The sequence below is a fragment of the Lepidochelys olivacea genome, assembly GCF_965140295.1.
Source record: "Lepidochelys olivacea isolate rLepOli2 genome assembly, chromosome: 4".
Lineage (NCBI taxonomy): Eukaryota > Metazoa > Chordata > Testudines > Cheloniidae > Lepidochelys > Lepidochelys olivacea.
Window position 1 is genome coordinate 103,204,377 of NC_140414.1, and position 23,963 is coordinate 103,228,339.

The following is a 23,963-nucleotide window of genomic DNA, read 5'->3' on the forward strand; positions in this document are numbered from 1 at the left end:
AAGGTTGCAGCAGAAGAGATTTTTGTTTATTTTTATGTAATTATAAAAACACTGAAATATGAAAAAACTAATGTATTTATGAAGTGGTGCTAGGTGGCCCCTATTTGTATTATGGTTGGGTGTCTCAAACAGTTTTGTCCAGAATAATTTTAGTGTAGATTAGGCTGGTTAAAGGATCACCCTACAAAAAAGGGGGTGAGCCTTAGAGTATATTTATAGAAACGTATTGTACGCTGAAAATTGGGAATGAAGGATTTTATAGTGAAACACAAGATTCAGGCATGCAGACAGGAGACATGGGGGGATTCTGGGGAGAAGGAGGAACACACCTTCCCCCACAGATTTAATGCCATTCATTGTTTCTGGCGCTCAGATACTGGCTTGCTGGGTACCTTAAAAACGACAGGCAGATCCAGATCTTTCTTGCATAAATTGAAGATCGCGTTGGTAGCAAACACGTTCTTACTATTTTCCTTTCATCGCTGTAGCCAGGCCACGCACGCAGCCCGGTTTTCCCAGGATCCGGCCGTGCAGAATCTAGCTGCAACACTAGCAGCGAACACAGGGCGTCGCCCTCCTTCCTAGGCAGAGGATTCCCGTCAACCATGTTCCCAAGGCTTCGGGTGCCGCAGCTCGCTCTGCGCCGGGCGGCGGCGAGGGAGGAGGGACGGGAGGAGGAGCCGCCGCCGCCGCGGCCAGAGGCCGGAATTGTTTCCTGGGCTAAGCGCAGCAAGCTGGGAAAGCGTTTCCGGAGGGCTGGTTACATCCCGCAGCTGATGTTGGGCGCCGCTTGTGCGGGCGAGAGGCGGCGAGCGGAGGGAGCAGCCCGGGCGGCGCAGGGGTAAGTCTGGCGAGGCGGAGCGCAGCGGCCAGGTGCGCCCCGGCTCCTCTTCGCCTGGCCTCGCTGGGCTGTGCCTGGGGCGAGCCGGGGAAGGGCAGGACGTGCCTGGGGGGGCCGCGCCCGCGGGAGAACGTGGGCTCGGCTCTCCGCCAGCCGCCGCCGCGGTGCCCCGTGCTGGGCGGGCGCGCCTGGCTCACCGTCGCTCTCCCTGCCGCGGCTGCGGGCGCAGGGCGCGCCCGGGGTTGGAGAAGACGGTGGACATCACCGGCTCTGTCCCACCAGCCCCACCGCCTGGCTGCCCCTCCTGGCCGTCAGCTGGGGGAGGCAGGGCGGGGTGGTGGGCTGGGAGGGAGCCCCAGCCCCCGCGTGTGTGCGTGTGCGCGCCGCGGAGGCGCTCGGCAGAGCTGAGCTGTCCCCGGCGGGAGGATGCTGGCTGCGGTGAGGTGCGGGCAAGGGAGAGTGCGGGGCGTAGAAAGCAAGGGGGAGATTAAGAGCTAAAGCGCGGTAGGTACGAAATGAGGCGGGGAAGGAGGTGAAAGGGCTTTCCGGTAGACATGGCCTTGTAGCCCACGAGCTCCTCTCCAGCCTTATCCGTGCGGAGGCCCACAGGAAGCGGAGTGGGGTGTGAGGAGCATCCGAGGACCGAGAGGTGGTGCAGAGCGCGCACGATGTAGAAGTCATTTGAGCAGCGAATGTAGAAGAAAGGACCCCTGGAAGCATATTGGGGTGTTTTGGAATTTGGCTTTTCCTTTTATTTATAGAAGACACAGCTTATTAGCCAAGTCTTAAGTAGGTTCAAAATCTTGGCCATTGTAAAAATGCTGCAGTTTTATTTATCCAGCATATTGGGCCTGAATCTGCACCACTGAAGTGCATGGGATTTTTTTTTGTCATTGTCTCCACTCGACCCTTCTAGCCCTTTATCTTTTTCAAAGCATTTACAGTCTTTAAGAGATGTTTTTATGAAACAGTAAAAATTGCATAATGGACATGCATTGAAAAGCCCCAAACAGACACAATGGCTCTGACATTGGATTGAACTTGTTTAGAAGGGTGAGATAGGGATCACAAAGCCTGCATTTTTATGTAATACAAAGAATGACATTAAAATAGTGTTAAAAGTCTCAAACTTATGGAGGCAAAGCAATCCCTCACTACAGTGGTAGTTATAAAGTACAATAAGCACATACACAGTAAATCTTAGTAATTTCCCTTGAGTTCTGCAAATGCCATAAGATTCTAAAACCCAGATAAGGATACATCACTTTTAGCTGCTGCTGGCACTGTATGTCCTCTAGTTCCATGTCAACATGTGTTATCGATTAATTCTAGATCTGATATTGTCATAGTTCTGGTGTCGCTCCTGCTTTAGTTATTTTGACTGCATCAGAATTAGCTGATGTACTAAAAACTATTTTCTGTATATCTAACACAAGCTTTTTAAAAACAAGAATGTAGCATATTTAAATAAATAAGAGTCCATAGTAGTGAGCATTTCACAATGTCATTGTGACACAATAACAATTCTTTAACTTTCTTGTATGGAAAAACAATTTTAAATAAACCATACAAAAATCCAAGTAGTTTCTATCGATCATTTGAAGGAATGAGGTTTATTTTTTTAACAGGTGAAATTAAGGTGAATAAAGTATAGACTATTCAGGAAGAAGAATAGTTTTATAGTGAGTTTAGAATTGAGAAGAATTCTCTATCAATAAAGCAGCTCAAGCAAATGTGGCATTCCCAATTTGGGAGACCATCAAGATTAGCTCAAAATAGGATGGGTAGCATTCCCAGTGGATATGACACGGAGCTTGAAGCCAGGAGACCTGGGTTCTTTTTCTTAGAGTTGTGGCTGACTACATGAGAAGCCAGTGAAGATGGGGATGGGATGTGGCCCAATCTTTTACTTTTAAGAGGCTGATTCTGCTGTCATTGAAGTCAGTGCTTCACTAGGGGGTATGGAATAGGACTCAGAGTAGTCAGATGCAATGTTTGAATTAGAGAGAGTAGGAATTTAGGAAGCTTGTAAAGAAAGAACTTCTATACTTGAGATGGCATGAAATAAGGGTTTCAGCAGAGGCAGGGTCAAGGTAAAGATTAATTCTGGCATTTGGTCTGTAGATGGTGATAAGCTGACTGACTCCTCAGTCTTGTATCACCTTTATCTGTCAAATGAGGAACAAGGATGAATCAAAGTCTTTTGGACTTGGAAACAAAGTGAAGTTCCACGTTGGTAGTGTACAATAGCAATACTTGACAAAGTGCAAACAGGTTCTCAGAACAAAATTTATGGTGGCCTCAAAGTGCGGCCACCAACTGTTGCTGGTGGCCGCGCTGCCCGTTTAACTTTAGGAAAAACAAACAATTATGCACATATACATGTCCAAGTAAATATAATTTATTGACTCTTTTTGCAGACTCAATAATAAAAATAATGTGCAGTTGTCTATTCTTTACTGGACCTAAACAGAATAAAAACACAAATAAGGTGCTCTTGCAGGTTCTTGTCTTTGTTAAAAGAAAAGGAGTACTAGTGGCACCTTAGAGACTAACCAATTTATTTGAGCATAAGCTTTCGTGAGCTACAGTTCACTTCATCGGATGCATTCAGTGGAAATTACAGTGAGGAGATTTATATACACACACATAACATGAAAAAATGGGTGTTATCATGCACATTGTAAGGAGAGTGATCACTTAAGATGAGCTATTACCAGCGGGAGAGCTGGGGGAGAAAATCTTTTGTAGTGATAATCAAGGTGGGCCATTGCCAGCAGTTAACAGGAACGTCTGAGGAGCAGTGTGTGGGGGGAAATAAACATGGGAAAATAGTTTTACTTTGTGTAATGACACATCCACTCCCATTCTCTATTCAAACCTAAGTTTATTATATCCAGTTTGCAAATTAATTCCAATTCAGCAGTCTCTCGTTGGAGTCTGTTTTCGAAGTCTTTTTGTTGTAATATTGCGACCTTTAGGTCTGTAATCGCGTGACCAGAGAGATTGAAGTGTTCTCTGACTGGTTTATGAATGTTATAGTTCTTGACATCTGATTTGTGTCCATTTATTCTTTTACGTAGAGACTGTCCAGTATGACCAATGTACATGGCAGAGGGGCATTGCTGGCACATGATGGCATATATCACATTGGTAGATTACAGACCTAGAGGTCGCAATATTACAACAAAAAGACTTCAAAAACAGACTCCAAAGAGAGACTGCTGAATTGCAATTAAAAGATTAAAAATGGCCCACCTTGATTACGAAAGGTTTTCTCCCCCCCGCTCTCCTGCTGGTAATAGCTCATCTTAAGTGATCACTCTCCTTACAATGTGTATGATAACACCCATTTTTTCATGTTCTGTGTGTATATAAATCTCCTCACTGTATTTTCCACTGAATGCATCTGATGAAGTGAGCTGTAGCTCACGAAAGCTTATGCTCAAATAAATTGGTTAGTCTCTAAGGTGCCACTAGTACTCCTTTTCTTTTTCCGAATACAGACTAACACGGCTGCTACTCTGAAACTTGCTTTGTTGTTCCTCTTTCTTTCTTTCTTTCTTTCTTTCTTTCTTTCTTTCTTTCTTTCTTTCTTTCTTTCTTTCTTTCTTTCTTTCTTTCTTTCTTGACTTGTTAGCTTGTTAGCTTGTAAGTTTGTGGCTGTGAAAAGTGATATTAACAGATATCACTTTTCATGTCAGACTTACTCAGTCCTGGCAAGCCTGGGGACAAATTAAGCCTTGGATGGGGAGGTCGGTAGGTAGGGGATGAGGGGAGGAATGCATGATGGGCTGGGTGGAGGCAGTGGGGGCCAGAGGCAATGAGGGGGTGAGCCCCGCAGCTGGGGGTTGGAGTCCCTTTGCCAGAGCCTGTTGCTCACCACCCCAGGGCTGGAACCGGACCCTACAGTCGCCAGGAAGGTGGGGAACTCACTAGCTGCCTGTGTCTCTAGTGGGGAGCAGGGTCCAACCCCTGCTGTTGGCCCTGGGGGAAGGACCACTGCTTTGCACCCCCACCCCCGCCCAGGAGGCTGTGGCCACAAGAAAAGCCCCTGGTGGCCACATGATGGCCACATTTGAGAAATTCTGGGTAGAATGTACAATGCGAGTAAACCATACAATATCTATACCTACCCACAGCAGAACTCTAAACCAAAAAGTATCTGGCTGCTATCTCTGTTTCAGACATACTTATTTTAATGTATTCTTTCTCTGGTAATATTATTTTAATAACATTGTTTGAAAAATACAACAAATTGCTCAGAACCACTAGTGTAGACATTGGACCAATTTTAAAAATGCATAGTTATGTTTGTTTTAGTAAAATTATTTTGAGACGTAGATTTGTAGCATGCTTCGTAGCCACTTCCAAAAATATCTTGGTAGTTGGAATTTTTTTCCTCCAAGCTACTAAGGAATTGGGCCATAGCAATACCTAATTGCATGGAAACTTCTTTTTAAATCAGAACTGTGTGCAAAGAGGTGACTTGGATGGTAAACTTCCTTATGTGCCCTTATAACTTGTTTGAACTGACTTAAAAATATAAACAGGTAAAAATTTAAAAACTTGTTTCCAAATTGACTTTTGTGTACCAGCTTCTTATAAATCCTGGCTCACTTATAAATTCCTGAAAGGAGAAATCTGTAATGGAAAGGTGGTTGACCTTTCCTGCAATGGTGCAGATGATGTTGTTACTAGAAGATGGTAGAGATAATAGTAAAATGATCATAAATTTTGAAAAAATTCCGTTTGAGTTTTTGCTTGTGGAATTTACATCAATGCCCATAATTCAGAGAAGATGAGAAGTTATCTTGAATGATAGGTTACAGTGCTTTAATAATTCTTAATTTTTGTAATAGTTTCTTTTGTCCTGAAAGGGCTTAAAGCACTCTCTAGATTTGGTATAAACAGGGTTCATATACCAGTGAAATGCAGTGCTCTTTGGTTGGAATGCAGTAAACATTTGGGGGTGGCAACAGTACATGCCAGTTTTTAGGGGGGGAAATGAATCAAAACTATATGAAGAATTTTACGGATGCACTTACAGTTAAATTTGACCAAGACATTGCAAAAAGTGCAATTTGATGAAGTAACTTAGTTTTACATCTCCTCTGAAAAATCCTGGGGTGCTGGTTCAATACTGTCTTAGGAGCTGATCTGCAATTTAACCTGTGAATCAGACCACTATGGGGGCCCCATTGAAGTCTGTGGGGCTCCACATGGATGCAGCAGTCTACTTGCACAGATCAGACTGCAGACTCTAGACCACAGTGGGAAACAATGTTGATGCTGAATCACCAGCTCAGTTACTTGCAGCACTGTGGGCTGTCCTTGGAGGTTGCTTTTCCAGGTTCTAAAAGCCCAAACCCTGTTTAATTTATGAGATCTGAGGTTGCATAGCTCCAACTTTTAGCACATACTGTCTGTGTTTTACCAATAACCCACTTCCATTTGTCGATTTTTACTAAAAATTTGCCAAGCTTTTTTGTCTACTCTGAAAACATATTTGTTTGTGTACTTGTTCAGTAGTGAAAACTAGTGTTGAAACCAACTTTGCATCTCTGTATAAAAGATTACTGAGAGAATTATTTTTTTTTATATGCAGTCTATACATGAATTAGGATAATTAAGGGGACATGGTCTACCCATTAAATTAGTGGTCTGAGCTCTAGGATTGATGCGTTTATAGATGCCTTGGAATTGGGGTAGATAAACCAAGTAGGCTATAGTTTACTCTGGGGAAATTATTTATGAATGTAAACTATTAGGTCTAATTTTAGTATATTGCAACAGTAATAATATTTGATAGAGATTTGCTCATTTCTAGTGATTAAAAAATTATTTAGCTCCAACACTCTTTAAAACAGAGGCTTTCCAATGTGGCCAATATTTTGATTTGGGCACACTATGAACTTTACCTGTGGTGGTAAATTGTCTCCAAGCAAACCTTTGGGTGAGCCTTACAATATACACTGTCATATGTCACAGGACTCCACTGCTTTAAAATTATTGCATAAAATCTCACTGCAGTACTGATGTGATCACGCCAAAACACAGTAGTCATTTACCAGTTTAGATTCATCCACTGGTACTTCTGAGTCAGAGAAACCAAGCTGTAGTTTGTTTTTGTTTTGTTTGTTTTCCTTTTGTCTTCTCTACTATACTGTAGTATGTTTTAGGTATCTCTCAGCAGACAAAGCAGACTTACCTGCCCCATGGTAAAACTCTGATTTTGGAAACTGTAGGTGAATTTTGCCATGATGATATGCTTTTGAATAGTTTTCCAGTTGTCTTTAAAACATAGGTGCAACTGAATTTTAAAGTCACAAAAAGGAACATTTCCAGTACTTTACTGCTTTTTTAAAAGTAAGATATCTTTCTAAAAAAAATACACCTGGTGTATTTTTGGTGCTGTCAGTTTAAAAATACGTGGTTCACAGAATTTTATGTTCAGTAAAGAATAATTTTCCTCATGTTTATTAGCTGGTAGTGGTCTCTTTTTCTGCACTCAGTATAATTATGGAGTGTAAGTGAGCGTACTTAATTTCCAAAGGGGGAGAAACTGGTAGACATTAAATGATCTGTAAATATGTTAATCCAAAAATTGTGTTTTAATTTGTTTTTACCAGCAGAAGAGACTAACACTTTGAAGTTGTTACATATAGTATATTGATAATGTTGTCTATTTGTGGAGGCATGCTGTTCTTTTGTAGCATTCACTGACAAGAACGCTCTCCATGTAGTCAGTGGACATTAAATTATAATAATTTGGTGCAAGTAATAGTAGGAATTAACTAACCCTTTATCTGAAACCTCTCAAGTATAATTTCTTAAATGGTGGCAGGAGATACGACAGCGTCCTTAATAGCCAACTGCTTAGTTCATAACTTGATGATGAACCCTTCTGTATATTAATGCATATCTTCATATAAACAAACAACCTAAAACAGTGATTTGGTAAATATGACAAGTGATTTGGATTTGTTACTAGACAACATTTGTTTGACTATATGTTAATGATAATACATTATTCAGTTTTATGAAATAATGCTTCTTAGCACATGAATTATGAGTTGTGCATGAAAGTATGCTGAAAAAAGAACGGGTCTGACTGGGGAGAAAGATAAATGGGAAGCGTGTACTTGCATTGGGAATTAAATGCTTACCTGACTACTTTCCATTACGTTTTGTTTAAATCCCGATTTAACTTCACAAAGTTATTTATTTTAAGTGAATGCAAGACATTTTAATTGCCATTCATTACCTCATTGAGGAGTATTAAACAGGAGATCTGATGGCATATGTAAATAGAGCCTCATCCAAAGCCCACTGGAAACAGTGGAAAGACTCTCATGAGGCCCATGGGGGAAAAAAAATAAGCATAGATATAACTGAAACCTGGCTGGTTGCAATAAGAGGGGTATTAATAAAAATATTAAACCTTTGATATTTATGTTGCCTCAAAAGTCTCTTGGGTACTTCATAAAAAAAAGTAGGAAAGCAAGGTCTATTCTATCTATGGCATTTATACTGCACAAACTCGTTAGTGTCTAGGTGTAAAACATGTTACCACAAGGAACTTACAATCTAAATGGGCAACGTGTAGATGATGGCTACATCATCGGCCTGACACTACGAAGCCTGAACAGACCAGCACAAGACCAAAATAAATGGCAGAACTGCTGGATGCCTTGTGCACATGGGGGTGTGGGTCTGCCAGAGGATAAAGAGAGATGATGAAGGCTGGGGAATCAGATGTAGAAAGCAAGTGACTGAGTTGTAAAGATGAATTACTTTTTAGCTTTCTGTGTTCCAGTCTTACAGTTGCTGGAAGGAAGAACAATTAACAAAACAAATCACCACAGAAATAAAGTGGAACTAGCAATATGTGCGTCCGACTTTAGTGCTTAGTCATTAGCTTTTTGTTACATCCCATCCTTCATCTAAAGTGTATTCATTTAGATTGTAAAGTCCTCAGGCCAGAGACCACTGCCAGGGTTGTCAAAGGATGCCCATAGGCTCCTCAGTGCTTATTTAAATGACTGTTGAGATACCCATTTTTGAAAATGTTGGTTGTGGTATCTTTCTTCCTGTCCACAAAGCATGTCTTGCTGGAAATGTGCTATGTGACCAATAATGGAATTACTTGCAGGAAAGATATATGGGGTCATTAGCAAACTTCTGTAATCCCCAACTTCAGAGCTGCCTCCAAAATATTATAAGCAATAAAACTGCTTTGGGGTTTTATTTCTTCTCCTTGAAAGGCTCCCTCACATTTTTTTGCCATCTGATAGTTCAAATAAACACAACTAAATTGTTTGTTAAACCTCTTATATTTTCCCCTCCCACTAGGAAACTTTGACAGCTCCCAACCTATTAAAATACCTGGGGAAACCTTGCTTGTTGCTTCTTAAGGGACAGTGTCCCATATGATATGGTGAAGGGGAGGACAACGTAGTGGTTAATGGGGATGTAAATATAGTTTTTAAAAGTACGCATTTAAACGATTAAAATTATATCAGTTTACTGTTTAATCATTAACAAGTTCAGCCAGCAGAAGGGGACAAGTTATTTATACACCATCATCAAGTTGGGCCATTTCCAGCACAAATCCAGGTTTTCTCACCCTCCGCCCCCCCCCCCCAACAAACTCACTCTCCTGCTGGTAATAGCCCATCCAAAGTTACAGCTCTCTTCACAATGTGTATGATAATCAAGGTGGGCCATTTCCAGCACAAATCCAGGTTTTCTCACCCCCCCACCCCCATACACACACAAACTCACTCTCCTGCTGGTAATAGCTCATCCAAAGTGACCACTCTCCCTACAATGTGCATGGTAATCAAGGTGAGCCATTTCCAGCACAAATTCAGGCTTTCTCAACCCCCCCCCCCTTTTTTTTTTTTTCCCCGGGGACACACACACACAAACAAACTCACTCTCCTGCTGGCAATAGCTCATCCAAACTGACCACTCTCCAAGTTTAAATCCAAGTTTAACCAGAACGTCGGGGGGGGGGGGGTAGGAAAAAACCAGGGGAAATAGGCTACCTTGCATAGTGACTTAACCACTCCCAGTCTCTATTTAAGCCTAAAGTAATAGTATCCAATTTGCAAATGAATTCCAATTCAGCAGTTTCTCGCTGGAGTCTGGATTTGAAGTTTTTTTGTTTTAAGATAGCGACCTTCATGTCTGTGATTGCGTGACCAGAGAGATTGAAGTGTTCTCTGACTGGTTTATGAATGTTATAATTCTTGACATCTGATTTGTGTCCATTTTTTCTTTTACGTAGAGACTGTCCAGTTTGAGCAATGTAAATGGCAGAGGGGCATTGCTGGCACATGATGGCATATATCACATTGGTGGATGTGCAGGTGAACGAGCCTCTGATAGTGTGGCTGATGTGATTAGGCCCTGTGATGGTGTCCCCTGAATAGATATGTGGGCACAGTTGGCAACGGGCTTTGTTGCAAGGATAAGTTCCTGGGTTAGTGGTTCTGTTGTGTGGTATGTGGTTGCTGGTGAGTATTTGCTTCAGGTTGGGGGGCTGTCTGTAGGCAAGGACTGGCCTGTCTCCCAAGATTTGTGAGAGTGTTGGGTCATCCTTCAGGATAGGTTGTAGATCCTTAATAATGCGTTGGAGGGGTTTTAGTTGGGGGCTGAAGGTGACGGCTAGTGGCGTTCTGTTATTTTCTTTGTTAGGCCTGTCCTGTAGTAGGTGACTTCTGGGAACTTTTCTGGCTCTATCAATCTGTTTCTTCACTTCCGCAGGTGGGTATTGTAGTTGTAAGAATGTTTGACAGAGATCTTGTAGGTGTTTGTCTCTGTCTGAGGAGTTGGAGCAAACGCGGTTATATCGCAGAGCTTGGCTGCCCAACTTGATGATCACTTTAGTTAAGCTATTACCAGAAGGACAGTGGGGTGGGAGGAGGTATTGTTTCATGATCTCTGTGTGTATATAATGTCTGCTGCAGTTTCCACGGTATGCATCCGATGAAGTGAGCTGTAGCTCACGAAAGCTCATGCTCAAATAAATTGGTTCGTCTCTAAGGTGCCATAAGTACTCCTTTTCTTTTTGCTAAATGTCATTGTGGTATAACGTGATATTTCATGAAATGGAATGTGGTCTGGGAACTCTTGAATATTCCTCAAGTGGAATTGACTTGGGAAAATCAGGATGATCCCACAAATTTCAGGATAGCAGCAACCCTAGATTGAGGGATGATCATGGAGAATGTTCTGGAATGATTGAGCAGTAGGACAGGGCATGATTAGTAAGGGCTGAATCTCCAAAAGTAGATTCTTAGGTAAGAATCCTAAAGCTCAGAGGCTTATCTGCAGAGGCTTATCTTTTTTTGGTTGAGAAATCAACCAGCTCTTGTGTTTTTCAGTACAATTAAACGCACGCACACACACACACACACAATGAGAATAGCTTTTTTTCTCATGATTCTTCCACGTTTGGACTTCGCCAAAACTGGGAAGTGCGAAGATATGCAAGGATGTTGCGATTTTTGGTAGAACAAGAGGATCCCTCAAAGATCTTTTCCACCTCAGCCAGCAAAGTGCCATTCCCTAGTTAAAATATTCCTTCTATACCCCCACAAAAAATAAATAAATTGCGTATTGTTGGAGTGGCCTGTGGGGTGGGTTGAGGGTGAGGAGACTACATGGTACTTTCCACAAATGTGCCTACCACTGCTGATGGGAGTCAGAGGAGGTAGTTCTTGTGGCAATACCAGGCACACCTGTGACATGGCCACTGTCTGAGCAGTAGACCTCCTGGTCCCAACTCACAGAAGGCTGAACATTTTAACTAACAGGACTGGCCTTAGAACAGTGGTCCCCAAACTGTGGGGCATGCCCCCTTAGTGGGGTGCAGAGGAACATTCAGCAGGGCACAGGGAGGGAGTACCATCCAGCCCTGCTCTGCCCCCAGCTTTGCTCTGGCCCTGCCCCTCGCCGAAGCCCCAACTTTGGCTTCCTGCCCTGGCTATATTTACAAGGTGAAGACTGATTTTTCTAAATAAACTGAAAGCTGAACTTCTCCTTCATGGGCTCCTAGACTCAGCTGTATCCCCTCTAGCTCAACAGTGCTGCAATGTGTGAAAACTTAAAAAAAAACCCAAAAAACCAAAAACACCCCAAATAAACCAGATTTCATTGGATCCTCCCTAGAAGGTTCATGTGAGGATTTGGCCTGCTTCTTCTGTTCTCTGAATAACACCTTGAAGTGTAAATATAGAGCTAGAAAAAATAACACTTGGTGTAGTTGACTGCATTCCAGCTCACATTACACAAGCTGTGCAGGGCAAGGGGAGCTGATCTTGTAAAGTTGAAATTATGGTCTGTAATTCTAATTTTTGACCTGATAAATCTCATTGTTCCCTGAAAGTTCTTAAGGTTTGTTTCAATAAGTACTGAGGAGGTCTCAAATCTGTGGATTTACTTAAGTGCTACGCAGGTGCCAGGGTTTAAAATAAGACTCGTAATGCACAGCAGCTAGAACACACCATCTGCAAAACCAGGAGTGGATGAGACAGGAGACTAGTCAGGAAATTGTCCAGCCGCACCAGACAAAGACAGGATGCAGTGATTGTGGGTTAATTAGGACGCAACTTTATTCTATGAATATAGCTGGGTTATACGCGGCATAAAATTGTACAAGTCATCATCATTTTCACATAATCCCTAGCCTGGGCCCAGCCATCCCTGCTGCCCTTCCCTTAGATGAGGTAAAGAGGGGCTTAAAGGGAGGAGGGTCAGCTCCATGCTGTGCCTGATGTCGGAGCCCCAAATTCCCTTTCCCGGCTACTTAAATTATGCTTAAATGATGGTCCAATCTATTTTTTTTCCGATAACAGTATCCCTTCTATACTGAGTTGCCTACCCTGGACATCAGCCACTAGTTAACATACTAAATGGCAATGTTCAACCCCCCTGCCTCCACTCCAGTGGTCCCAGACCCGCTGCGAGGAAGGTGAAAGACCCAACCTCACCTCAACCAGACGGGCACTGCAGTGAGGGAAAAATTCCTTGCCTGCTGCAAAGAGAAAAAGGGCGACTAGCATAATGCCAACAGTGGGTATGAGGCAATCTGGTCCTTGTGCAAATTTCATGGGTCGGTGGTAAAGTAAAAGTGAGCTTCCCTGGGGCTGCATAGGGTATACATAAGGTGATGATTTTTCTCATGGAGGTCATGGAATCTGTGACTTCCAGAAACCTCCGTGACTTTAGCCCATGACGCTTGGGTGCCTGCAGCTCCTGGTGGCCGTGAGTGGCTCTGAGCTGCTGCGGACAGCAGGGGTACCCACAGGTCTAAGCTGCCATGGGTGGTGGGGGGACCCTGCCACTCCTAGCTGCCACAGGCCGTGGGACCCCTGGGAGCTCTGAGACGTGGGCAGTGGGGGGACCCCACACCTCCAAGCTGGGGCCCTCTGGGTGTGGTGTGGGGACCCTCCGGCTCCCCATTTTGTCATGCATATTTTTAGTAAAAGTCAGGAACAGGTCACGGGCTTCCATTAATTTTCTTCATTGCCCGTGACCTGTTCCTGACTTTTACTAAAAATATGTGTGACAAAATCTTAGCCTTAGGTATAAATACCCCCTCTCCTTTATGGTCAGCAGAAAGGGGCCTCTTTGACATGGTGGCCCAGGTGCTTTCTGCTTTTCCCTACTCTATCCCTGTAAACTTTCCCAATCCTTCCTCTTCCTTCCTTGAGGGAGAGAGAGAGGAGCTTAAAGGGGACACAACTCCCTTTCCTTCCAGCCAGCTGGACAAGGACTCGCCATGTTGAACTGCAGTGAGCACGTTCTCTGTGGCTGGCCTGATCAGTCTCACACTTAATTAGTATGTAGAGTTGACTCTTTCTAATATTTGTATTGCTTCTGCAGAGCTACAGCCACCTGAGCAAAGGTTTTTCTAGTTCCAGTTGCTCTTTATATTCAGAATTTGAATGCAAAACCCAACTGGATCGCAGTGCTATCCATAAGATTCTTATTTTTAAATCAAGTACTCGTGTGCCATGCACTCTGCAAAGAAGGTTCCAATTAGCTAAAGAGTGATAGTGTTGTACCAATAAAATAAAAACCAGCAGGATCTTATTAAAGGGAAAAAGGCAAAATACCACATTTATTGTGAATACAGAAAGAATCATAGTAAGCAGTTAGTTATAGTTATAACATTCCATTCAATCTCAAATTTATTCTCACATTCATTCATTCATTCATACACACACACACACACACACACACACACACACACACACACACACACACACACACACACACACACACACACGTTCTGCAAGGTTGTTATCATAGTTACCAGCCTTAGAGTTGCTCATGCCAAGCCACTGGCCAGGTGGCCTGGACATGAGGAGGGAGCAGGGCCTTGTCAGATGCTCATCTGATGCTCCTGGAAGTTGGTTTGCAGAATCAGACCCCAAAGTTCTCACTTTTTAGAGTCTATTTTTATAGGAATTTCTTCCTATGCCAGTCTATGGGAATTGCTTCATCATGCTGTTGCTGAATCAATCAGCAGATAGCACATTCCTGACGGCTCCAAGATGTTATCTTGTTCTTTGGTTCTCCCATCCTTGAGGCTGTTAGGTGGATTCCAGTCTGCCCTCCGGGGGGGGGGGTCCTCTGGTTATTTCCACTTGACGCCTTCTTCAGCCGATGGACACTGGATTCTTAGGCTGGCACCTCCCTGATCATTCAGTTATTATCCACACCAAGCATCCATCCACATACATCCTCTATCTCTATTTTAATCACAATTGTTAATACAACAAAAGGGCGGGGAGTCTCTGGGTGTTGTTTCTGTTGTTAGAGTATTGCTTTGAGTCTCTCTCTCTGTGAACTGCTTTGAGAATAGACTCTGTCTTAGAATGTACTAACACAGTTAGCAGCTTGCAAGTTTCACACATAGAGGGAGAGAAACAGTACCAAAAACCAAGAGACCTCTTAATTAGTAATACCCTGGAATTGAAACTATGGGGAATCAAACTCATTTGTGATTTTAATACAGAACTTCTTTAATATGATCCAACAATAGTGAAGAGCTCCAGAAGAAGAGCTGATTAGTTCTGCTTGTCTGGGAGGCGGGGGGTGGGACGGGACATCAGGCATTAGAATTAGATTGTAAGCTCTTTGGGACAGGGACTGGTTTTTTGTTCTGTTTGTAGAGCACCTAGCACAGTGGTTTCCTGACCCATGACTGGGGCTCCTAGGTGCCATGGTAGTATAAATAATAATAAACTGGCATGTGGATTGCTGTGGAGCATTTGCTGGTCCGATGCTACTAGCTCATGCTCAGTGTTCCCTTCTGCTGAACTGAGTTAAAAGACCGCTAAAAATGCATTCAGTCCTCTTTCTGGAGAAGTCTAAAAACAGTTCACATGCAAACATGGGCAAAGCCTAATTTTAAGCTGTTTTTTTTCCCCAAATGTTAAGGAAGTTCTGGCACTGGTAAATGCCATGCTTATACTATAGCTGCTCTGCAAACTAAGGGTGTGATTCCCCTGCCTGTGTATGCTACTTGCAGTAGCCCAAGGAGGGCTAGCACCAAAATAAACAGTAACATAGCTGCAGTAGTGTGGGCAACAGGGGTGGAGGCACAGCTGAGCCGTGATGAGTATGTACCCACCAGTTTCAGGCAGGTTTGTACATGTACAGGTCATCTTTGCCGCTGCCCATGTTCCTGTGGGTACACGAACATTTGTAGTTGTGCTAGCTCTCATCGAGGAGGAGCAGGGGAATTGTACCCCAAGCTCATAGTGTAGGCATAGCCTTAGAATATGATGTGCAGTGTGGTCATCACACTGAAACTCAGCAGTGTCTGCCCTTTTTAAGGATACAGGGAAGCACAACAAATCATTCCAGGTACTGAATGACTAACATAAAATTGACCTTACCTGTGTTAATATGACTCAAATGACAAAGGAGATGCTTTAGAGATACCAATACTAATACTGTAGGATTCTGAAAGGAAGGCATTCATGCTTTTAACTGCAGTTTAAAAAAGAAGGTTGCAGTGGGCTCAGGTGGAGGAGTGGACTAGCACATAAACAGATAAAGGATTAGGAAAAAGGATGCCAAAATTAGCAATAAAATAAAAAACCTAAATCAGTTGCAAGGGTCTGTGCACAAATTTTGGAAAGGAGGAACACATGGGAACAGTTATTAAGTGTATTATGTACAGGATACAATTAAAATGTCCAGATAGAAATATGTTTCCTGTATTTCTGTGGGCAGACCTAGATGGACTGTGTGTTACTTTTGTCTGCTAGCTTTCAATAATTATAAAAATAATTCCACAGGTTAACTGCAGTATGTGGAAAAAGTTTTTCCTCTTATTTCTATTAAATCGTCTGTCTATTAATTTCATCAGGTGACCTCTGGTTTTTGTATTGTGGAAAAGGGTAAACAACAGTTCTTTAGTCACCTTTTCAACACCACTCATGATTTTATAGACTTCTCTCATATTCCCCCTTTAGCCATCCCTCTATTCTAATCTGAACAGCCCTAATCTTTTTAGTCTCTCCTTGTGCGGAAGCTGTTCTATACCCTTGGTCATCTTTCTTCTCTGAATCATTTCCAGTTCCACTATATCCTTTTTAAGATGGGGCAACCAGAACTGGACACAGTATTCAAGATGTGGGCTCGCCATGGAGTTATATAATGGCATTTGATATTTTCTGTTTTGTTATCTGTCCTTTCCCTAGTAGTTCATAACTTTCTGTTGGCTTTTTTTGGCCTCTGCTGCACATTTTGCTGAAGCTTTCAGAGAACTATCCTGAGATCTCTTTCTTGAGTGGTAACAGGTAAGTTAGAACCCATCATTATATATAGTTGGGATTTTTTTCCAGTGTGCATTACTTTACACTTATCAGTGTTGAATTTCATTTGCCATTTTATTGCCCAGGCACTCAGTTTTGGGAGATCCTCCTGTAACAATTTTCAGTCAGCTTTGGATTTAACTGTCTTGAATAATTTTGTATCATCTGCAAACTTGGACGGAAATCATATGTGCCACAAATACAAACTGGAGACAGTGGAATGTCAAAGTAACTTGATTTTTAATGAATTTGGTTGGAGCCATATAGGTAACTCAAGGTTTGCCTGTTTTTTTCTTTTTTTTTTCTTTTTTATGGTTGCTCTTTGTTCTATTCATTTTTCTTATGCCCTCTCCTCCACACCAAGGATATGAAGATGCACAGTAAACATTTCTTATACATTAGAAACAAGAAGGTTTTATGTGGGACTTTGAAATCACAGCTGCAGGAGGTCATGGAGACATACTATGGCTGGATTTTCAGACTACACAGTGCTATGACTATAATAGAATTATGTATACAAGTTAAAAAGTTATCAGAAATGTGGGTATAATTATTTCCCCCACTTGCAGGAATACAAAATTGCCTCTATGTATTGAGGTGGAAGGAAGATGGGCAGGGGTGGCTTTAGTTTTTCTGGGTGCCATGTAAAGCAACATGTGGAGAGACCCCTCTTAGCTCCTTTCCACATCTGTGTTTGTGTGCTCTCAGTTCATGATACTCCACAGCATCTCATCTCCAGCTGCCTCCTGGGTGTCTGTGACACCTTCTCTTTCAGCTGATAACCCATATGTAGACCAGAGTGCTAAACGGCTAAACTTTGAAATACAAATTTGCCATCAGGAGAGAAGTGTATGGGGGGTGTGCAGTTAGGAATATCAATTTCTGCTAATGCCCACTGGCACTGAAATCAAACAGGACAGGGGATAGGGAATTGGTCTGGCTGGTAGCATTCGATGCATGCTTGTTGTGAGGCTTTTAGAAGAATGAGATGGTGGTATACTATTACGTTTGTCCTCAGGCTGCTAGAGAGTGTCAGCTTCTCCAGAGCATCATGTAATTATCACTGCCAGTGGCAGGGCTGGGTAGATCAATGATGTGCTCCATTACAGCAGATATTATGTCCCCATGAGACTACTTTGAGTAGGTCAGAAGAACTGTAGAGATGGATGTATGTTAAAATATTTCTGTGCAATAGGTTCTTCCAATTTCTTAGATCTCTGTTCTTTATTTTATTCTAAGAGCCACTGAACAATAATCAATATTAAATAAAGCTAAAAAGAGGGGCACTTGCTCACAAATATACTCTTATTTCAATAACAAGTGATTGGTATTGTGTGTATGAATAACATTCAGGCTATCACATTTTTTAATTATTATTATAATAGCAGTTCCACTCAGAATCAAGGCCACATTATGCTAGGTGCTGCACAAACAGAATACAATCTGATTACTGCTCCAATGGTTGTACAGTCTTAAGTAAAAGACAAGCTGCAGAGAAGTAAGATTTTACATGTAATAAGGTAGAGGAAGAAAAGGAAGGACAATGGTAGCACTGACGAGATGACGTGATTGATCTAGTGCACAACCTGATCATTTTTCAGTTGAATCAGAAATCCAGTGTTTTTTCTTTTTTTTTTTTAACCTCTGTTTCAATTTCCCAGATTTTTTCTACCTCTGCCTATTTCCTTATTTTCTTCCTTCTGCTAGCTTGTTTGTTTAGTTTACACGTGCACACACATTTTAAGCTCTTTGGGGCAGGGGCATGCTCAATCAAACAAATACTGATTTATGGCTATCCCTGTTTTCTCTTGCTTTCTCCAAGTTCAAGTGCTGCCATCACCCCAACACTCAGACAAGTTCTCTTTATTTAAAATTATAAGATGGGGATGTCACTGGGGCTCTGAAGATGTGTGCCCAACTGCCATTACTGTTGCAGCTGCGCTCCTGGGCCTCCCATTAAAAGTTGATGCCAACTATGACTATCCCTGGGGTGATGTAATGTGTGCACATGTGTGAGATTCTGCCTGAGAAATGGTGGAGGGGTTGGAGGTGAGAAAGAAGGGATTACTATTATTATTATTATTATTTTTTGGAATGTGAGCTCATTTGGGTTAAGCCACTTGTCGAAATACTTTAGTAGAATTTGTTTAGGGCTTTAGTCAACACTCCTTACTCAGGTAAAACTCCCACCAGCATCAGTCCTTAGTACCTCATGTTTCTTCCGTTAAAGTCAATGGAAGGACACCGATTGATTTCTCTGGTAGTTTGATCAGGACTTACAATGAGTACTTCTGAATGGAACACATCTGTTGAAAGCGTTTTCTGTGTACCAAATACAAATGAAAAGCAAAAATAAACCATGTATGAAAAAAGATTGGTGAAGATAAATATGCCACTTAAAGAATGTCATATCCTGCCCAAGTTGGAATACAGTTGTTTATGCTTGTTGCAGTCCTTAGCTTCTCCAGAACATCACATGTATACCCCCGTAATACATTGATGCTGCTTCATGTACCAGCTATACCTTGAATTCACATTGTTGGACAACTCTCCTCCATTTGGATGGAGGCTCCATCCTTTAGGCTTAATTTAAAGGAACTTGGAAATATTTCCATCTCGTGGTGAAAGATTTTTGCTGTGTGTTTTCAATGAGACATTGAAGTTCTCATAACATTTTGAATTCTTCCCCTGTTCAAATTGTCACTGCCAGAGAGCACCAAGAATGTTCACTGACAATTGTAACACAACAGGCATTGCAAGAGTACAGCAGCAAAATGTTTAAATAAAATCCTGTTTCTTTCAGCAAAATATTACAGCAACATCAGCTACCATCAGGATGATTAAGTGGCTGTCAGCATTTCTATTATTAGCCCCTATTTTTCAGAGATTTACAGTTTGGTAGTTTAAAAAAGTTGCTCTTATATAAAACTTAGCTTAGCTTGGCCTGGGAGTCAACTTTTTTTCAGCAAGTAAACATAAAAACCTAAAAAAACTCAGCTGTTTTAAGCTGCAGCTATAGTCTGTTCCCAGAGCTCCAGCCATGTCCTCTCCTGCTTCACAGAGCCTTTAATTGATTTACATACTCTTCGTGTATCAGGTTTAAGAGTCTCCTCTTCCCTCCATGGTGCTGCACCCTTGCCTATATGTCACCTCTTTTTTTTCTTCCAGATTCTGACTAAATTCCAATCTTTCATTCTTAAGTGTCTGGCACTGTACTCATTGAGGGCACCATATAAGTAAAAAAAATTTATAATAATGCTTCCTTCAGCTTCCTCTTTCATCTTCGGCTTTCTGGCTTTTTTTCATGCCCCCTTCCTTATCCTGACCCCCAGACAACCTTCCTCTCCTCAAAATCTTTCTTCAAAGAGCATTTCTTTCACCTAGCCTTCTCTCATTAACCCCACACCCTACTCCAATGCTATCCACTCTCCTTTTACTGTCTGGTCTTTAATTGTTGTGTTGGATCTGATTATTAGCTGCTACGAAAAGATACCACAATGATAGGAGTGGTGTAGGAACCTAAATAGAAGAGTAGAACTATTGTCTTCCTGTATAAATAGCAATTTTGCCATACAACTTTTAACGTATTACAAACATTTTTTGTACTTTTGTAACCATAGGTGATAAAATCAATTTACAGTAGCAGCATTGCAGAGATCGCAGGAGGCAGACTTATAAAAGGTGAAGGCGAGGGAAGCAAGTTCATGGTTAAGGAAGGTGCCAAAGGAGTGGGGGCAAATTGGAAGTCCAAGTTTTCTGCTCATCTCTTCTCCTGGCTGCCAAGGGCGCTTTTGGTGTGTGGGTGTCACCAGTAACATTGAATAGGCATTGCTTTGTAGCCAGTTCAAGTACAATAATGGTGTCCAACTTTTAGTCTGGAGTTGCCTGAGGCCCTCGAGGGTAATTGTATTAAGCAAACTTGTATTTGATCATGAATTGTGTTTCCTGAACTGTGTCCTGTGATTCTTTTTTTTTTTTTGGAAGTATATGCAACAGCTTCATCACTGGAAATTGCATTGATACTTTTTGAAAAGGATAGGAGTACTTGTGGCACCTTAGAGACTAACCAATTTATTTGAGCATGAGCTTTCGTGAGCTACAGCTCACTTCATCGGATGCATGCCGTGGAAACTGCAGCAGACTTTATTTATACACAGAGAATATGAAAAAATACCTCCTCCCACCCCACTGTCCTGCTGGTAATAGCTTATCTAAAGTGATCATCAGGTGGGCCATTTCCAGCACAAATCCAGGTTTTCTCACCCTCCACCCCCCCACACAAATTCACTCTCCTGCTGGTGATAGCCCATCCAAAGTGACAACTCTTTACACAATGTGCATGACAATCAAGTTGGGCTATTTCCTGCACAAATCCAGGTTCTCTCACATCCCCCCCACCCCCATACACACACAAACTCACTCTCCTGCTGGTAATAGCTCATCCAAACTGACCACTCTCCAAGTTTAAATCCAAGTTAAACCAGAACATCTGGGGGGGGGGGGGAGGAAAAAACAAGAGGAAATAGGCTACCTTGCATAATGACTTAGCCACTCCCAGTCTCTATTTAAGCCTAAATTAATAGTATCCAATTTGCAAATGAATTCCAATTCAGCAGTTTCTCGCTTGAGTCTGGATTTGAAGTTTTTTTGTTTTAAGATAGCGACCTTCATGTCTGTGATTGCGTGACCAGAGAGATTGAAGTGTTCTCCGACTGGTTTATGAATGTTATAATTCTTGACATCTGATTTGTGTCCATTTATTCTTTTACGTAGAGACTGTCCAGTTTGAGCAATGTACATGGCAGAGGGGCATTGCTGGCACATGATGGCATATATCACATTGGTGGATGTGCAGGTGAATGAGCCTCTGATAGTGTGGCTGATGTTATTAGGCCCTGTGATGGTGTCCCCTGAATAGATATGTGGGCACAGTTGGCAACGGGCTTTGTTGCAAGGATAAGTTCCTGGGTTAGTGGTTCTGTTGTGTGGTATGTGGTTGCTGGTGAGTATTTGCTTCAGGTTGGGGGGCTGTCTGTAGGCAAGGACTGGCCTGTCTCCCAAGATTTGTGAGAGTGTTGGGTCATCCTTCAGGATAGGTTGTAGATCCTTGATAATACGTAGGAGGGGTTTTAGTTGGGGGCTGAAAGTGATGGCTAGTGGCGTTCTGTTATTTTCTTTGTTAGGCCTGTCCTGTAGTAGGTGACTTCTCGGAACTCTTCTGGCTCTACCAATCTGTTTCTTCACTTCCGCAGGTGGGTATTGTAGTTGTAAGAATGCTTGACAGAGATCTTGTAGGTGTTTGTCTCCGTCTGAGGGGTTGGAGGAAATGCGGTTGTATCGCAGAGCTTGGCTGTAGACAATGGATCATGTGGTGTGGTCAGGGTGAAAGCTGGAGGCATGTAGGTAGGAATAGCGGTCAGTAGGTTTCCGGTATAGAATGGTGTTTATGTGACCATAGTTTATTAGCACTGTAGTGTCCAGGAAGAGGATCTTTTGTGTGGACTGAACCAGGCTGAGGTTGATGGTGGGATGGAAATTGTTGAAATCATGGTGGAATTCCTCAAGGGTTCTTTTCCATGGGTCCAGATGATGAAGATGTCATCAATATAGAGCAAGTAGAGTAGGGGCGTTAGGGGATGAGAGCTGAGAAAGCGTTGTTCTAAGTCAGCCATAAAAATGTTGGCATACTGTGGGGCCATGCGCGTACCCATAGCAGTGCCGCTGATTTGAAGGTATACATTGTCCCCAAATGTAAAATAGTTATGGGTAAGGACAAAGTCACAAAGTTCAGCCAGCAGTTTAGCTTGTGACTCTCTGCTTGGGACATAATTGTAAAGAGCTATGGAAACATAATTTTGCACTTCATGGAAATTGTACTTGCTTTAATCAGATAAGTAGCTGCATTGATTTTGAGCAGAATTATGGCTTGTATGTTGTCCCAGGAGGAGGGCTAATTTTAAAAAGGAAGTTAGTCTCTTTCCGTCTGTGTTTCCCTTAGACAAGACTTTTAAAAACATACTCAGAAGATTTTGTGGCTATAATGGAATCTTGTTTTCCTGAAAATGGGCACATGGCTAATTCTCACTGTCATAGGGCGGGATTCTCCTCTGTCATAGCAATGTAAATAGCATTGTTTCAGATTTACACTGGTGTAACCAAGAACAGAATATGTCTGTAGCTTTTTTAAAATTTGTGAATGCTGTGTGATCTGTTTTTTGCTTGGATTTTCAGTCTTTATGTGTGCTGCTGCAGCCTGAAAGTGAATGATGGATGAGACAAGCTATAGATGAAGCTCATGTGTCTTAGGGTAATTGGCCAAATTGTTTGTTCTCAGTCTATTTTTTTTTTTAAATGAACAGTATCCCTTTGCCTAAATTAACCTTTTAGGTGTAAATTGGAGTTTTTCTTCATATTCTGCATTTAATAAAGATTAAAGATCTTGTTGGTTAGGATAGCATCCTTTCAGGGATAATTCAATCATGCTACCTTAGAGACTAACCAATTTATAGCTCATGAAAGCTGATGCTCAGATAAATTGGTTAGTCTCTAAGGTGCCACAAATACTCTTTTTCTTTTTGCAAATACAGACTAACACGGCTGTTACTCTGAAACCTGTCAGTCATGCTAGTTAAGCATATCTATCCAATATGAAGTGCAAGAGTATTTGTAATACTTGTATTTATTTTTTGTGTATAAAAACTTTAACCTGTGCACTGAGGCTTTGTTTCTTTTTGTTGTTTGTATATTTCGTGGCCTCAGTTCTAATAGAATATGAACATGTTCAGGAAATAAATAGATAAATGGAAACAGACTTGACACTTTTGAAGCATAGTGTTGCATGTTTACAGAAAAAAATGAATCGTCAGTCTTGTGATCATAAATGGCCACATGAATATTTCTTGTAGCTGTTGACTGTGGTTGTAGTGTTAGGGTTATTAATTGTGAAATTAAATTAACCTTATCTTAACAGACATGGATATTTACTGAAGTTTAGATCATTTCTGTTTCTGTGTGGTAGAATAAAATCAATACCGACAAGTGTAACTGCTTGCTTTTGTGAGTAAAGGGCTCACAAGCTGGTGTTTAGTGATGCTGTGGGTTTACACAGGATCTTCAGCAACTCTTCAGTTACTCTCTTATTACACTTGAAGTTGCTTGTTTGTTTGCTCACCAGTGTAGATTTTCCTCCCTTTAAATCTATCCCTTGTTTTCCAGTTGCCCATCTTCCACCATTACCATTTTCACTGTCAATCTCATTTACAGATCAGTTGTATGTC

General features: G+C 41.9%; 1 protein-coding gene across 5 annotated transcripts in view; it reads left to right on the forward strand.

Annotated features, from left to right (window-relative positions):
* Positions 1-648: 648 nt before the first annotated feature.
* The window catches only part of APBB2 (amyloid beta precursor protein binding family B member 2), a 325,422-nt gene continuing 302,107 nt past the window's right edge, over positions 649-23,963 (forward strand). For 2 of the 5 annotated variants that reach the window (XM_084625563.1, XM_084625564.1), the window contains exon 1: positions 650-841. The gene's annotated coding sequence lies outside the window, so the exon portion shown is untranslated. Of the gene's footprint in view, positions 842-23,963 lie in introns of all 5 variants that reach the window. The other 3 variants (XM_084625565.1, XM_084625570.1, XM_084625569.1) reach the window with 3 other exon arrangements.